Here is a 16,627-nt window from a genome sequence, read left to right as displayed (position 1 = left end):
CTATTTTTCTCAATTGTTATTGCAGACTTTTAAATGAATTTTGTATAATTTTTTTCTCTTATTTTAGTTTTTAACACACACCTTCATTTATATAGTAATTCGTCACAAACATAATGTAAGCACCAGGATTAGACATAAGGTCTACTCGGCTAAGTCGAGTTAGTAAGTCTTTTGTGGGGCGATGTATATGCTTTTACAGCAAGAGCCTTGAAAATTTACATTATAATTCAAAGTATTACGTTATTCAAAAGAATTGTTACAAAACGTTTGTGTGGCAATGGTTGCTATAACATTTGGCTCGGGCGACGTACTTTGAATCCCTCGCTGCGTTCAGGATCTACTATAGAATCTCTCACTTTACTCTGGATTCAAAAAGAAGCCCTCGCCGTGAAATATTACTTTTCTTCCTTATGATACAATCTACTATGAAGTTATCTTTTTGTTAATTTACAATCTTTAATGTGTATTTGTTTAAGGTTGGGTAAAAAGTATTTAAAAATAACATGTGGCATTTGAATTTGTCACTCGTCATTTAACAATTTAATTAACAATTTTTTTAAATATTAAATAAAAATATTTCATTAAATCTCAATTAATGTCAAGAAAATCTCATTTCTAAATTTTATATAATTTGTAATATTGACAAAAACATTGAGATTTAGAGAACATATTAGTATTTAGAGAATAGATAGGTATAAATATAAACGAGATTTAAAAATAATTTTACCAAAGAAGTTTCACTTCCGAATAATCTACTTTGTAAGCACAAAATTTCTGAGTATGTATGTAATTAGATGTAGGTATGTGTTCATGGAATTTCCTTTTTTGTCCATGTCGTTTAGATAATAATTGTGTAGGATGCTTCTCCATTCTTATTGTGCTTCTGAATTCGTTGATTAAAAAAAGTACAGATGAGAGGAATATGTTTCTGAATGTCCTGAATTTTCCAGGAGAAGAAATTTTCTGATCGAGGTAGAGTGTCAGTATGAAGATCACCCACTGAATAAAAAATACGGAAAGAGATTTGATTGACTGTCGCAACTAGGAGAAAACAGTAAGTAATAAAGTTTTTAAATAAAAAAAAAGTAATTAAAATTAAAATAAATTTCATAATATATTATATTATAATTATAATATTATATTATCTTTAAAATTGATTTTCTTAACGTAGAGCGGCATGAAAAAGAATCGTTATAAGAAGAGGTTATTATATCATTAAATAATAGTTGGGAAGTGGCGATTATTACTATTTGAATGGTAAGAAAAAATTAATGTAAAAGTGAAATATATTAAACGTTCCTTTATATAAATGCATCATAGTTCTCAATGTTCAGTAATAACACAGGAGCAGTGTGAGTAAGCTGAGTCAATATATAAAGATGGTAAGTACTGTTCAATATAATGAAATATATTATAATAATATTGTATTTAAATTTTAATATAATTCTTATAAGACATGGATGATATGTCTTAGTTAATCGAATGCCAGATATCTCTAGAATATTACGGGCGTCCTAAGATAATGTTTCGGATCGTTTCAAGCGATTTTCCGCAGAAACTTCGATACGGTGATGATAAATTGTAAGAAAAATATTATGCAAACTTACACGTCCTTGTGTCAAACTGCACGAGAGCTAACACCAATTTGTCAAACCAATTTTTAAATGAATGTATTCATGTTCTGTTATATTAATTATTGAACTAAAATTATCCGGCATTTTATTAAATGTTATGTCAGGATACGACGATTCCTGGAAATTCCTAAAATTTTGGGCAGATTGTTGCGCCCTCTTTTTATTCTCCTTAATTTCTGTGATCTTTTAAATATAAATAGGTTTTTTCTATCCACAAAATTATCTCTATTGCTGGTCGTTATCGGAGTCGTAACTGATTTTGTAAGATTTTTTAAAAAGTATAAATGATTTGCTTGATTTCATACTCAGAATTGTCTCCTAATTATTGGTTATGGGCATTGTGACGGTGGTGACGTCTATATTTAAGGAGCTTAGACCAAGCAACTAAATAAAAAAGAGCAAATTTCAAAACCCAAGAATCATTCTAACGTAATATATTAAGTCCTTGATGTCCGTGTATGCGGGAATTTGCTTGTTTGGCGCCGATTTAATATTACTTAACATTACATGCGGCATCTAGAGGAGTATCAAATAATCTGACTGTTCAAGTTTCTATTCCATACATCCCTATCTTCCATAGGGTTACCCAGTACTCGAGTCAATCTAGTCGTTACAATAATTTTAGATAAGAAATTTCTTAGTCAGGACAGAATTATAATCGTTTCCTATTTGGATTCCCCTTTTTATCTCAGGGACACAGCTGCCGTTATTGTTATTGATTTGGCAGCCCAAGTATATAATATAGTAGTCGACGTTATTAATACCAGGAATGTTGCAGATGCCATTTATTAGCTGTACGGCTCGATCACCTGTCTTCTCTTCAGTTTTTGCTCAATTCACTGCTAGGCCGATGTTGCCATTTTCTATTTCAAGTCGTTGAAACAGCTCACTCATATTATCTTAGATGGAAGTAGCCACAAAAATAATTCGTCGGCAAACCGGAGATTTTATAGCCTCTTTCCAACTATAAGAAAGCCTTCCCATCACTGTGTGATAGCTCTTAATATTTGGAGTTACTTTATTTTTGATAAAGAAATACGATCGCATGTAAGAATTAAAAAAACTGATTGAATTTATAAAAAAATGTAACAGAAAATTATATTTATAACGCATTTCTAATATTTTACAGTTTACAATGACCAAAGCTGTAGTGCTTGCTGTTTTATGTGGCGCATGTTTTGGAATGGCAAGTTATGACGTAAATGAAGACTTCGATATGGAAGCATTGGTAAATGATAAGGCCAGTTTTAAGCTCGCAGTCGAATGTTTCTTGGATAAGGCACCGTGTGGTGAATTTCAGAGTTATAAAGGTATGTATATTTATATAAGGGCTGTTAGGTTGTAACGCTTTAAGGCCTTCATTTAAGTAACTAACTTATAATAATAATCTATATCTATCTATCTATCTATATATATAAAAATGAATTGCTGTTCGTAAGTCTCGCTAAAACTCGAGAATGGCTGGACCGATTTGGCTAATTTTGGTCTTGAATTATTTGTGGAACTCCAGAGAAGGTTTAAAACGTGAATAAGTAGGAAAATGCTGCTAAATTAAATAAAAACAACAAATTTGTTTTTCCTTTGATTTGTCCATACATAATTTCTATGAGAGAATTTATTGACGCACGGTTTGACAGTTCTGCTGTGAAACAATTTCTTTACGACAGCAGGGTGTATATTTTACGAAGTAATTTTTGATGTTATGATATATTATTGACAAACTCATATAAAAACATTATTTTATTTATTATAAACAGAACAACGTCTGTCGAGTCAGCTAGTTTACAGTAAAATATTATCAGGGCTTCAAGTAGATTACATGTTATTCCAAATTTTTTAATTATTCCCGAGGAAGCACTGCTATGATTTCTATGCCGAGTACACAAGTTGAAAGTTTTAATGCTCCGAAAAAAAACTTTGAAACGAAATTTAAAGAGTATATGAAGGGGACCATATTCTGGCTTTCGTCTGCTGTCATTCTTATTGAGTAGGCCCTAAAGTGAACTGTGTCGCGAGAACCCAGTTAAAAATCTATTTTAAAAAACCGCCAATGAATCAAAATCCATTGCGGAGTTCAATAGATCTAATGATAGATATCGACAGACAAACAGAAAGCGAATTAGTTATTTACACTTAGTTTGATAAGTGACATCTCAAGTCAATTTTTAATATTATGCAAATATTGGGGTTGAGTAGGTGTAATGTAGATCCTGTAGATGGAGTCACAATCTGAGAGTTGATCAAAACATACCTTGACTTATGAACGAAACGTCAGTCAAAGTCAGGTTGGCTCAGTAGAAGAGCGCTCGGACGGGACCAGAAGGGGTCGAGGGTTTGAGTTGCGCATTGTTCGTAAATTTTGTTTATATTCATAAAGAGCTCAGGAAACACTACAAGTGTGTATTTTCCAGCAGTTTTGGCTGATTTGTTTTCGGTTGTAAATTGAAACTTCATTTTGAGTCTTTTTATATAATAATTGCTTTGTTTATTTCTCAGATATAGCACAAGATACAGTAGAAGCAGCATGTGATCAATGCAGCCCTAAACTGAAGCATTTGGCCCATACGTTTATGCAGGGTCTGGAGAAAAACAATCCCGAATATTACGGAGACTTCGTCAAGAAGTTCGACCCCACTGGCAAATACATGGACAATTTCATAAAAGCTGTTGAAGATTTCTGAGGCACTGCTTATGTACAACTTCTATTGTAATAAATCATGAGGTTGTCTATAATACTTTTATTTTACCAAATTATTAAAAGACAACTTATTTAAAGTAAAATTTTACTTCAACTGTTAGTAATGAGTATTGTTATGGACGGGGAGTGAAAACCACTGACCAATTAGATATCTGCAAATCCAGAGGTATTAGAGAAAGAGATATTTAAGGAGAAGGACCAATACAAACATCACAGTAGAAAAAATAAACTACGAAAATCATATCCTGAGACGGTTTTGCAGCAATTTTCGTAAATGTGTACTGATACACGATACCCAGTTAAATATAGAAAGTTTATTTTGTGTCCGAAAACGTAAGCCGTCTGGGAACTTTCAAATAAAAACGCTGTCTAAACCTTTTAAAATATAACAAAATAATGTATAGTGCAATTGTCTATCTTATATAGGACTAAAGACACGTTCGGGATAACATATGTATATCTCTCAGAGAAATCCGAAAGCATTTTGGACGTTCCTTAACTCTTTAGAGTATGCGTAGTAATTTTAGCTCACATCCAGCTGCAATGAGTAACGGAGTTAAAACCACAACTAGAGGAGTTGAAATTTGCGATCAAATCAAATAGTCTTGTCATTTAGATTCATCATCTAATAAAAAATTCTATCTAGACCTTAATGTAAATCATGCAGGCACAAAAATAAATCAGAAGGACATCGGTAAAAAGCTAAAATTTCTAGATATTGCAAAAGGTGCGGGATCGGACAATGTACCAGCGGCATTTATTAAAAATAGTTCATCTGGCTTAACTTTGCGTCTATATATTATTTTTTAAGCCTCGCTGTGTTCGGGCACTTATCCAGCTTAATGCAAATAAGCAAAAGTTGTTCCCATATATATGAGAGTATAAGAGTGAAGTCGAGAAAGGAACAAGAATGAACTTAATTATACAACTTTATTTCTTATCTTTTGGTTTTCGCAAAGGTGATTGAATATTTAGTTTGTCCAATAATTCAAATGTTTCGTGTTTTAGCATCAACATGGATTTTCGCCAGGTAGGTCTACCACAACTAATTTGGCTAGTTCCAGAAGCTATTGACTCGCAGAAGCAGGTGGATAACGATTTTAAAAAGGTATTTGATAACGTGGATTGTTCATTTTCGTTCGGATAGTGGATCGTCATACTTATTGGAAAATTATCGATAAGTGGGGTTTCAGGCTCGGTGCTGAAGTGGGTTTCATCATGGTCATTAGTGGTTTTAGCTCTTAAACTAATCTAGTGACATCAGGTATACCTCAGGGTTCGCATCTTGCCCCAATTTTATTTACTATATTAATTGTGAACGACATTGTTTCTTGTTTTGAAAACTGCACACCATATTCACATGCCGATGACTTACAAATAACGAGAACAATTCCTTCACAAAGAGATTTGATTCTTTCATAGAATGACCTAAGTAACATTACCAATTGTTTTGAATCTAATAGCATGCAACTCAACTGAAATTATATTTACAAAGAAATATTTTAGTGCGACAAGATATATACTGTATAGTAAAACTGTTAAGCAAATTGAACTCATAAGAGACTTGGGTTGCTTGATAGAAAATTGTCTTATCCTTACCACACAGAAAGTGTAATAAGCAAAGTGTCAAAATCAGGTTTTATTATGCAAAAAGTCGAAATTTTATAGAAGCCACAACAAAAAATGTCTTAACAATAACCTTGTCCGCAGTCATTTAGAGAACTGTAGCGTTGTTTAACGTCCACATTATTCTAAACACTTCTTAAGACTGAAACGTGTACAGTAAAGGTTCAGTTGGCATTTGTCATACGACTATTTACAAAATGGTGGTGTTCTATAAAAAAAGACTGATACAATTTAACATGATGAACTCTAAAACTTAGATGAGATTTTTAGGACTTAGACTTTTTATATAAATTACTAAGAAACAATTAAGTCTGCAATTACTCCGGTCGTCCCTCGCACTAGAACAGTCTTTGGCGCCACTGCGCTATCCCTCGCTTGTGTAAAGTATAAAATAAATTCCGTTCGTTAGCTGATATAAATATTGATTCCCCTAACACTATTCGTAAATTAGTTATAAGCTATCTATTCCAGTAATGAGTGTGATATATTACGTCGTCGTGTTAGGTAGTACATAATATATTTTAATTTATTTTAGTCTCTGTTATTTTATTATATATTTACTTAGCTTAGATTTGATTTTTTTTATATTTAGTTGTAATTAAAACACTTATTATTTGATTCCCTAACTATCCTTAAAACTATTTTTCTCAATTGTTATTGCAGACTTTTAAATGAATTTTGTATAACTTTATTCTCTGATTTTAGTTTTTAACACACACCTTAATTTATATAGTAATTCGTCACAAACATAATGAAAGCAAGAGGATCAGACATAAGGTCATAATGCTTACTACTCGGCTAAGTCGAGTTAGTAAGTCTTGTGGGGCGATGTATATGCTTTTACAACAAGAGCCTTGAAAATTTACATTATAATTCAATGTATTACGTTATTCATAAAGAATTGTTAAAAAACATTTGTGTGGCAAAGGTTGCTATAACATAAATTACTTTTTTAATGATACCACAAATTGGGAATGGAGCGACCGCCCACAAGCTATTGTTACCCTGTAAACATATTTTTTGATGCAAAAATAACCCACTAAGTTTTTTGCGCCCGTTCATCTCAAATTGGAATGGAGTGTAGTTTTATTTCACTTTCAATAAGTAATGTCACATGCTATTTTGATAAAAAAAAAATAAAATTTCAATTTGAATGATAAGTGAAATTAGCATGCAGTCTTTACCTTTTTTTTATGAAAATAAGGGACGAGATGAGTAAGATATTTAGCTGATTGTAATTAATACGCCCTGCTCATTACAACGTAGTGCCGCTCAGGATTCCTGAAAAACCCAAAAATTCTGAGCGGCATAAGATGTTAAGTCTCATTTACCCAGTAACTTAACTAGCTACAGCGCCCTTCAGACCAACATACAACAATCTCCATTCCTAATAAATCTGTAGCAATAAATTTTCATAATTGCGAAATTGTCTGATATGTAAATATAAGTTTTTAGTTGTTTTATTATTAGATGCTATTTAATATCAATTTAGTTGTTAAATAATAATATTACAATAAAATATGAGGCACCTTCTATTCCTCACAGTTGGTGATGAAAAGTAGAGCGAAAAATATATTTTTGGCTCGGGAGACGTACTTTGAATCCCTCGCTGCGTTCAAGTATCTATCTACTCTAGAATCTTTCACTTTACTCTGGATTCAAAAAGAAGCCCTCGCCGTGAAATATTACTTTTCTTCCTTATGATACAATCTACGATGAAGTTATCTTTTTGTTAATTTCCAACTTTTATGTGTATTTGTTTAAGGTTGGGAAAAAAGTATTTAAAAATAACATGTGGCATTTGAATTTGCCACTCGTCATTTAACAATTTAATTCACAATTTTTTTAAATATAAAATAAAAATATTTCATTAAATCTCAATCTCTCAATTAATGTCAAGAAAATCTCATTTCTAAATTTTAACTAAAAAAAATATATAATTTGTAATATTGACAAAGAAAAATGAAGACTTCGATAAGGAAGCATTGGTAAACGATAAGGCCAGTTTTAAAGTCGCAGTCGAATGTTTCTTGGATAAAGCACCGTGTGGTGAATTTCAGAGTTATAAAGGTATGTATATTAATTTAAGGGCTGTTAGGTTGTTACGCTTTTAGGCGTTAATTTAAGTAACTAACTTATAATAATTTACAATAAAATATTATCAGGGCTTCATGGAGAATACACTTTATCCCAAAATTTTTAATTACTCCCGAGGAAGCACTGCAATGATTTCTATGCCGAGTACACAAGTTGAAAGTTTTAATTCTCCGAAAAAAAGCTTTGAAACAAAATTATAGTAAAGTATATGAAGGGGACCATATTCTGGCTTTCGTCCGCTGCCATTCTTATTGAGTAGGCCCTAAAGTGAACTATGTCGTCGGCAGAACGAAGTTAAAAATCTATTTAAAAAAACCGCCAATAAATCAAAGTCCATTGCGTAGTTTAAAAGATCTAAGCATAGATATCGACAGACAAACAGGAAGTGAATTTGTTATTTACACTCTGTAGTGATTTCTGATATTTAAAAAGATAAACAGTTTGTTTGATAACAACAACATCTCAAGTCAATTTTCTAATATTTTGCAAATATTGGGGTTGAGTAGGTGTAACGTAGATCCTGTAGGTGAAGTCACAACCTGAGAGTTGATCAAAACATAAATTGATTTATGAACGAAACGTAAGTCGAAGTCAGGTTGGCTCAGTGGAAGAGCGCTCGGACGGGACAAGAAGGGGTCGAGGGTTTGAGTTGCGCATTGTTCGTAAATTTTGTTTATATTCATAAAGAGCTCAGGAAACACTACAAGTGTGTATTTTCCAGCAGTTTTGGCTGATTTGTTTTCGGTTGTAAATTGAAACTTCATTTTGAGTCTTTTTATATAATAATTGCTTTGTTTATTTCTCAGATATAGCACAAGATACAGTAGAAGCAGCATGTGATCAATGCAGCCCTAAACTGAAGCATTTGGCCCATACGTTTATGCAGGGTCTGGAGAAAAACAATCCCGAATATTACGGAGACTTCGTCAAGAAGTTCGACCCCACTGGCAAATACATGGACAATTTCATAAAAGCTGTTGAAGATTTCTGAGGCACTGCTTATGTACAACTTCTATTGTAATAAATCATGAGGTTGTCTATAATACTTTTATTTTACCAAATTATTAAAAGACAACTTATTTAAAGTAAAATTTTACTTCAACTGTTAGTAATGAGTATTGTTATGGACGGGGAGTGAAAACCACTGACCAATTAGATATCTGCAAATCCAGAGGTATTAGAGAAAGAGATATTTAAGGAGAAGGACCAATACAAACATCACAGTAGAAAAAATAAACTACGAAAATCATATCCTGAGACGGTTTTGCAGCAATTTTCGTAAATGTGTACTGATACACGATACCCAGTCAAATATAGAAAGTTTATTTTGTGTCCGAAAAAGTAATCCGTCTGGGAGCTTCAAATAAAAACGCTGTCTAAACCTCTTAAAATATAACAAAATAATGTATAGTGAAATTGTCTATCTTATATAGGACTAAAGACACGTTCGGGATAACATATGTATATCTCTCAAAGAAATCCGAAAGCAATTTGGACGTTTCTTAACTCTTTAGAGTATGCGTAGTAATTTTAGCTCACATCCAGCTGCAATGAGTAACGGAGTTAAAACCACAACTAGAGGAGTTGAAATTTGCGGTATGTTTTCTAGTTATTTTGCTTCGGTATATGATGAATCAAATAGTTCTTATCATTTAGATTCATCATCTAATAAAAAATTCTATCTAGACCTTAGTGTAAATCATGCAGGCATACAAATAAATCAGAAGGACATCGGTAAAAAGCTAAAATTTCTAGATATTGCAAAAGGTGTGGGATTGGACAACGTACCACCGGCATTTATTAAAAATAGTTCATCTGGCTTAACTTTTGCGTCTATATATTATTTTTTAAGCCTCGCTGTGTTCGGGCACTTTTCCAGCTTTATGCAAATAAGAAAAAGTTGTTCCCATATATATGAGAGTATAAGAGTGAAGTCGAGAAAGGAACAAGAATGAACTTAATTATACAACTTTATTTCTTATCTTTTGGTTTTCGCAAAGGTGATTGAATATTTAGTTTGTCCAATAATTCAAACGTTTCGTTTCTGAGCATCAACATGGATTTTCGCCAGGTAGGTCTACCACAACTAATTTGGCTAGTTTCAGAAGCTATTGACTCGCAGGAACAGGTGGATAACGATTTTAAAAAGGCATTTGATAACGTGGATTGTTCATTTTCGTTCGGATAGTGGATCGTCATACTTATTGGAAAATTATCGATAAATGGGGTTTCAGGCTCGGTGCTGAAGTGGGTTTCATCATGGTCATTAGTGGTTTTAGCTCTTAAACTAATCTAGTAACATCAGGTATACCTCAGGGTTCGCATCTTGCCCCAATTTTATTTACTATATTAATTGTGAACGACATTGTTTCTTGTTTTGAAAACTGCACACCATATTCACATGCCGATGACTTAAAAATAACGAGAACAATTACTTCACAAAGAGATTTGAATCTATCATAGAATGACCTAAGTAAATTTACCAATAATTGTGAATCTAATAGCATGCAACTCAACTGAAATTATATTTACAAAAAAATATTTTAGTGCGACACGATATATACTGTATAGTAAAACTGTTAAGCAAATTGAACTCATAAGAGACTTGGGCTGCTTGATAGAAAATTGTCTTATCCTTACCACACAGAAAGTGTAATAAACAAAGTGTCAAAATCAGGTATTATTATGCAACAAGGTCGAAATTTTAAAGAAGCCAAAACAAAAAATGTCTTTACAATAACCTTGTCCGCAGTCATTTAGAGAACTGTAGCGTTGTTTAACGTCCACATTATTCTACACACTACTTAAGACTGAAACGTGTACAGTAAAGGTTCAGGTGGCATTTGTCATACGACTATTTACAAAATGGTGGTGTCCTATAAAAAAAGACTGATACAATTTAACATGATGAACTCTTAAACTTAGAAGACATTTTTAGGACTTAGACTTTTTATATAAATTACTAAGAAACAATTAAGTCTGCAATTACTCCGGTCGTCCCTCGCACTGGAACAGTCTTTGGCGCCACTGCGCTATCCCTCGCTTGTGTAAAGTATAAAATAAATTCAGTTCGTTAGCTGATATAAATATTGATTCCCCTAACACTATTCGTAAATTAGTTATAAGCTATCTATTCCAGTAATGAGTGTGATATATTACGTTGTCGTGTTAGGTAGTACATAATATATTTTAATTTATTTTAGACTCTGTTATTTTATTATATATTTACTTAGCTTAGATTTGTTTTTTTTTTATATTTAGTTGTAATTAAAACACTTATTATTTGATTCCCTAACTATACTACTTACCGTTTTAACCTTTTTATGCTCAATCTTTTTGTGATATAGTACTATCTGCTGATGACACCTCTTTAATTTTTAAAACTGATAAGTGTAAACAAAGCTATAACGATGTTAACAATGCGCTATCTCAAATAATGAATTGGTTCAGCATAAATAATCTTGTACTTAATCCAAAGAAAACTAAATGCGTTAAATTTGCCTTGCCAAATGTGAAAGACTATGAAACAATCATAAATATTAACGACGAGCCCTTAGAAATTCTTGATAGTACTGTGTTTCTAGGCGTAACAATTGATAAAAAATTCCAATGGGGACCTCATATAACAGCTCTGTCAACAAGGCTTAGTTCAGCTGCTTACGCTGTTCATAAAATACGACAACTGACTGACGAACCGACCGCACGTCTTGTGTATTATAGTTATTTCCATAGTGTCATGTCGTATGGTATCCTCATGTGGCGCAATGCGGCTGATATAAACAATATATTTGTGTTACAAAAAAGGGCAATCCGCTCAATTTTTCAGTTGGGTTCCAAAGACTCTCTTAGACAGAAATTTAAAGAAATTAATGTACTCACAGTACCCTCACAATATATCTATTCAAATATTATGTTCGTATATAAAAATATTAAAAAGAAAAGTGATGTACATAATGTAAATATAAGAAGTAAGCAAAAATTAGTTAATCCCTGTTTTAGATTAACAAAAGTGAACAACTCGTTTATGGGGAACTGCATACGATTTTTTAATAAAATTCCTGATGACGTAACTTGCTTAACGCTAAATAGATTTAAATCTCATGTTAAAAGTGAACTAACTGAGAAAGCTTATTATAAGGTAGTTGATTATATTAATGACAAGAATGCTTGGTTGTAAAAATATCATATCTTTATTGCTCTCAAGTGCCCTTGATTTGTTTTCAATATATATGTTTGACATTAATGAGCGTAGTCTGTACCGAAATTGTATAAATTTTAATTTAATTTATAATGAATGTCATTCGTATATTTTATATACATATTATTTGTATTTTTTAATAATGTCGTATAAATTATTATTGTAATCATTTGACGTGAAAAAGTGTACTTTGAAATACCTACTTTCAATAAACTGTTTTTGATTTTGATTTAATATCCTTAAAACTATTTTTCTCAATTGTTATTGCAGACTTTTAAATGAATTTTGTATAATTTTTTTCTCTTATTTTAGTTTTTAACACACACCTTCATTTATATAGTAATTCGTCACAAACATAATGTAAGCACCAGGATTAGACATAAGGTCTACTCGGCTAAGTCGAGTTAGTAAGTCTTTTGTGGGGCGATGTATATGCTTTTACAGCAAGAGCCTTGAAAATTTACATTATAATTCAAAGTATTACGTTATTCAAAAGAATTGTTAAAAAACGTTTGTGTGGCAAAGGTTGCTATAACATAAATTACTTTTTTAATGATACCACAAATTGGGAATGGAGCGACCGCCCACAAGCTATTGTTACCCTGTAAACATATTTTTTGATGAAAAAATAACCCACTAAATTTTTTGCACCCGTTCTTCTCAAATTGGAGTGGAGTGTAGTTTTATTTGACTTTCAATAAATAATGTCACAGCCTATTTTGAAAAAAAAATATTTAAATTTCAATTTGAATGATAAGTGAAATTAGCATGCAGTCTTTACCTTTTTTATGAATTAGATGTAGGTATGTTTTCATGGAATTTCCTTTTTTGTCCATGTCGTTTAGATAATAATTGTGTAGGATGCTTCTCCATTCTTATTGTGCTTCTGGATTCGTTGATTAAAAAAAGTACAGATGAGAGGAATATGTTTCTGAATGTCCTGAATTTTCCAGGAGAAGAAATTTTCTGATCGAGGTAGAGTGTCAGTATGAAGATCTCCCACTGAATAAAAAATACGGAAAGAGATTTGATTGACTGTCGCAACTAGGAGAAAACAGTAAGTAATAAAGTTTTTAAATAAAAAAAAAGTAATTAAAATTAAAATTAATTTCATAATATATTATATTATAATTATAATATTATATTATCTTTAAAATTGATTTTCTTAACGTAGAGCGGCATGAAAAAGAATCGTTATAAGAAGAGGTTATTATATCTTTAAATAATAGCTGGGAAGTGGCGATTATTACTATTTGAATGGTAAGAAAAAATTAATGTAAAAGTGAAATATATTAAACGTTCCTTTATATAAATGCATCATAGTTCTCAATGTTCAGTAATAACACAGGAGCAGTGTGAGTAAGCTGAGTCAATATATAAAGATGGTTAGTACTTTTCAATATAATGAAATTATTATAATAATATTGTATTTAAAATTTAATATAATTCTTGTAAGACATGGATGATATGTCTTAGTTACTCGAATGCCAGATATCTCTAGAATATTACGGGCGTCCTAAGATAATGTTTCGGATCGTAGGTCATTTTGCACTGGGCGTTCTTGGCCCTCTTTTTATTCTCCTTAATTTCTGTGAATTTTTAAATATAAATAGGTTTTTTCTATCCACAAAATTATCTCTATTGCTGGTCGTTATCGGAGTCGTAACTGATTTTTTAGATTTTTTAAAAAGTATAAATGATTTGCTTGATTTCATACTCAGAATTGTCTCCAAGTTATTGGTTATGGGCATTGTGGCGGTGGTGACGTCGATATTTAAGGAGCTTAGACCAAGCAACTAAATAAAAAAGAGCAAATTTCAAAACCCAAGAATCATTCTAACGTAATATATTAAGTCCTTGATGTCCGTGTATGCGGGAATTTGCTTGTTTGGCGCCGATTTAATATTACTTAACATTACATGCCGCATCTAGAGGAGTATCAAATAATCTGACTGTTCAAGTTTCTATTCCATACATCCCTATCTTCCATAGGGTTACCCAGTACTCGAGTCAATCTAGTCATAACAATAATTTTAGATGAGAAATTGCTTAGTCAGGACAGAATTATCATCGTTTCCTATTTGGATTCCCCTTTTTATCTCAGGGACACAGCTGCCGTTATTGTTATTGATTTGGCAGCCCAAGTATATAATATAGTAGTCGACGTTATTAATACCAGGAATGTTGCAGATGCCATTTATTAGCTTTACGGCTCGATCACCTATCTTCTCTTTAGTTTTTGCTCAGTTTACTGCTAGGCCGATGTTGCCATTTTCTATTTCAAGTCGTTGAAACAGCTCACTCATATTATCTTAGATGGAAGTAGCCACAAAAATAATTCGTCGGCAAACCGGAGATTTTATAGCCTCTTTCCAACTATAAGAAAGCCTTCCCATCACTGTGTTATATTTGCATGTAAGAATTAAAAAAACTGATGGAATTTATAAAAAAATGTAACAGAAAATTATATTTATAACGCATTTCTAATATTTTACAGTTTACAATGACCAAAGCTGTAGTGCTTGCTGTTTTATGTGGCGCATGTTTTGGAATGGCAAGTTATGACGTAAATGAAGACTTCGATATGGAAGCATTGGTAAATGATAAGGCCAGTTTTAAGCTCGCAGTCGAATGTTTCTTGGATAAGGCACCGTGTGGTGAATTTCAGAGTTATAAAGGTATGTATATTTATATAAGGGCTGTTAGGTTGTAACGCTTTAAGGCCTTCATTTAAGTAACTAACTTATAATAATAATCTATATCTATCTATCTATCTATATATATAAAAATGAATTGCTGTTCGTAAGTCTCGCTAAAACTCGAGAACGGCTGGACCGATTTGGCTAATTTTGGTCTTGAATTATTTGTGGAAGTCCAGAGAAGGTTTAAAACGTGAATAAGTAGGAAAATGCTGCTAAATTAAATAAAAACAACAAATTTGTTTTTCCTTTGATTTGTCCATACATAATTTCTATGAGAGAATTTATTGACGCACGGTTTGACAGTTCTGCTGTGAAACAATTTCTTTACGACAGCAGGGTGCATATTTTACGAAGTAATTTTTGATGTTATGATATATTATTGACAAACTCATATAAAAACATTATTTTATTTATTATAAACAGAACAACGTCTGTCGAGTCAGCTAGTTTACAGTAAAATATTATCAGGGCTTCACGTAGATTACATGTTATTCCAAATTTTTTAATTATTCCCGAGGAAGCACTGCTATGATTTCTATGCCGAGTACACAAGTTGAAAGTTTTAATGCTCCGAAAAAAAACTTTGAAACGAAATTTAAAGAGTATATGAAGGGGACCATATTCTGGCTTTCGTCTGCTGTCATTCTTATTGAGTAGGCCCTAAAGTGAACTGTGTCGCGAGAACCCAGTTAAAAATCTATTTTAAAAAACCGCCAATGAATCAAAATCCATTGCGGAGTTCAATAGATCTAATGATAGATATCGACAGACAAACAGAAAGCGAATTAGTTATTTACACTTAGTTTGATAAGTGACATCTCAAGTCAATTTTTAATATTATGCAAATATTGGGGTTGAGTAGGTGTAATGTAGATCCTGTAGATGGAGTCACAATCTGAGAGTTGATCAAAACATACCTTGACTTATGAACGAAACGTCAGTCAAAGTCAGGTTGGCTCAGTAGAAGAGCGCTCGGACGGGACCAGAAGGGGTCGAGGGTTTGAGTTGCGCATTGTTCGTAAATTTTGTTTATATTCATAAAGAGCTCAGGAAACACTACCAGTGTGTATTTTCCAGCAGTTTTGGCTGATTTGTTTTCGGTTGTAAATTGAAACTTCATTTTGAGTCTTTTTATATAATAATTGCTTTGTTTATTTCTCAGATATAGCACAAGATACAGTAGAAGCAGCATGTGATCAATGCAGCCCTAAACTGAAGCATTTGGCCCATACGTTTATGCAGGGTCTGGAGAAAAACAATCCCGAATATTACGGAGACTTCGTCAAGAAGTTCGACCCCACTGGCAAATACATGGACAATTTCATAAAAGCTGTTGAAGATTTCTGAGGCACTGCTTATGTACAACTTCTATTGTAATAAATCATGAGGTTGTCTATAATACTTTTATTTTACCAAATTATTAAAAGACAACTTATTTAAAGTAAAATTTTACTTCAACTGTTAGTAATGAGTATTGTTATGGACGGGGAGTGAAAACCACTGACCAATTAGATATCTGCAAATCCAGAGGTATTAGAGAAAGAGATATTTAAGGAGAAGGACCAATACAAACATCACAGTAGAAAAAATAAACTACGAAAATCATATCCTGAGACGGTTTTGCAGCAATTTTCGTAAATGTGTACTGATACACGATACCCAGTTAAATATA

At 32.2% G+C, this 16,627-nt stretch overlaps 3 long non-coding RNA genes across 3 annotated transcripts; all 3 read left to right on the top strand.

Annotated features, from left to right (window-relative positions):
- The first annotated feature begins 1,268 nt into the window (after window positions 1–1,268).
- On the top strand, window positions 1,269–4,367 carry LOC126976906 (uncharacterized). Its single transcript, XR_007732009.1, has 3 exons — window positions 1,269–1,382; window positions 2,764–2,944; window positions 4,131–4,367. It is a non-coding gene; the product is annotated as an uncharacterized LOC126976906 (long non-coding RNA).
- A 3,552-nt stretch (window positions 4,368–7,919) lies between these two features.
- On the top strand, window positions 7,920–9,093 carry LOC126976927 (uncharacterized). The gene is made up of 2 exons (XR_007732030.1): window positions 7,920–8,028; window positions 8,862–9,093. It is a non-coding gene; the product is annotated as an uncharacterized LOC126976927 (long non-coding RNA).
- A 4,431-nt stretch (window positions 9,094–13,524) lies between these two features.
- Window positions 13,525–16,349, top strand: LOC126976910 (uncharacterized). Its single transcript, XR_007732012.1, has 3 exons — window positions 13,525–13,638; window positions 14,751–14,931; window positions 16,118–16,349. It is a non-coding gene; the product is annotated as an uncharacterized LOC126976910 (long non-coding RNA).
- The last annotated feature ends 278 nt before the right edge of the window (window positions 16,350–16,627 follow it).

The sequence above is a fragment of the Leptidea sinapis genome, chromosome 42 (assembly GCF_905404315.1).
Source record: "Leptidea sinapis chromosome 42, ilLepSina1.1, whole genome shotgun sequence".
NCBI classification, from domain to species: Eukaryota; Metazoa; Arthropoda; class Insecta; order Lepidoptera; family Pieridae; genus Leptidea; species Leptidea sinapis.
The sequence above is the reverse complement of the archived record's forward strand: the minus strand, read 5'-3'. Positions and strand labels throughout refer to the sequence as shown.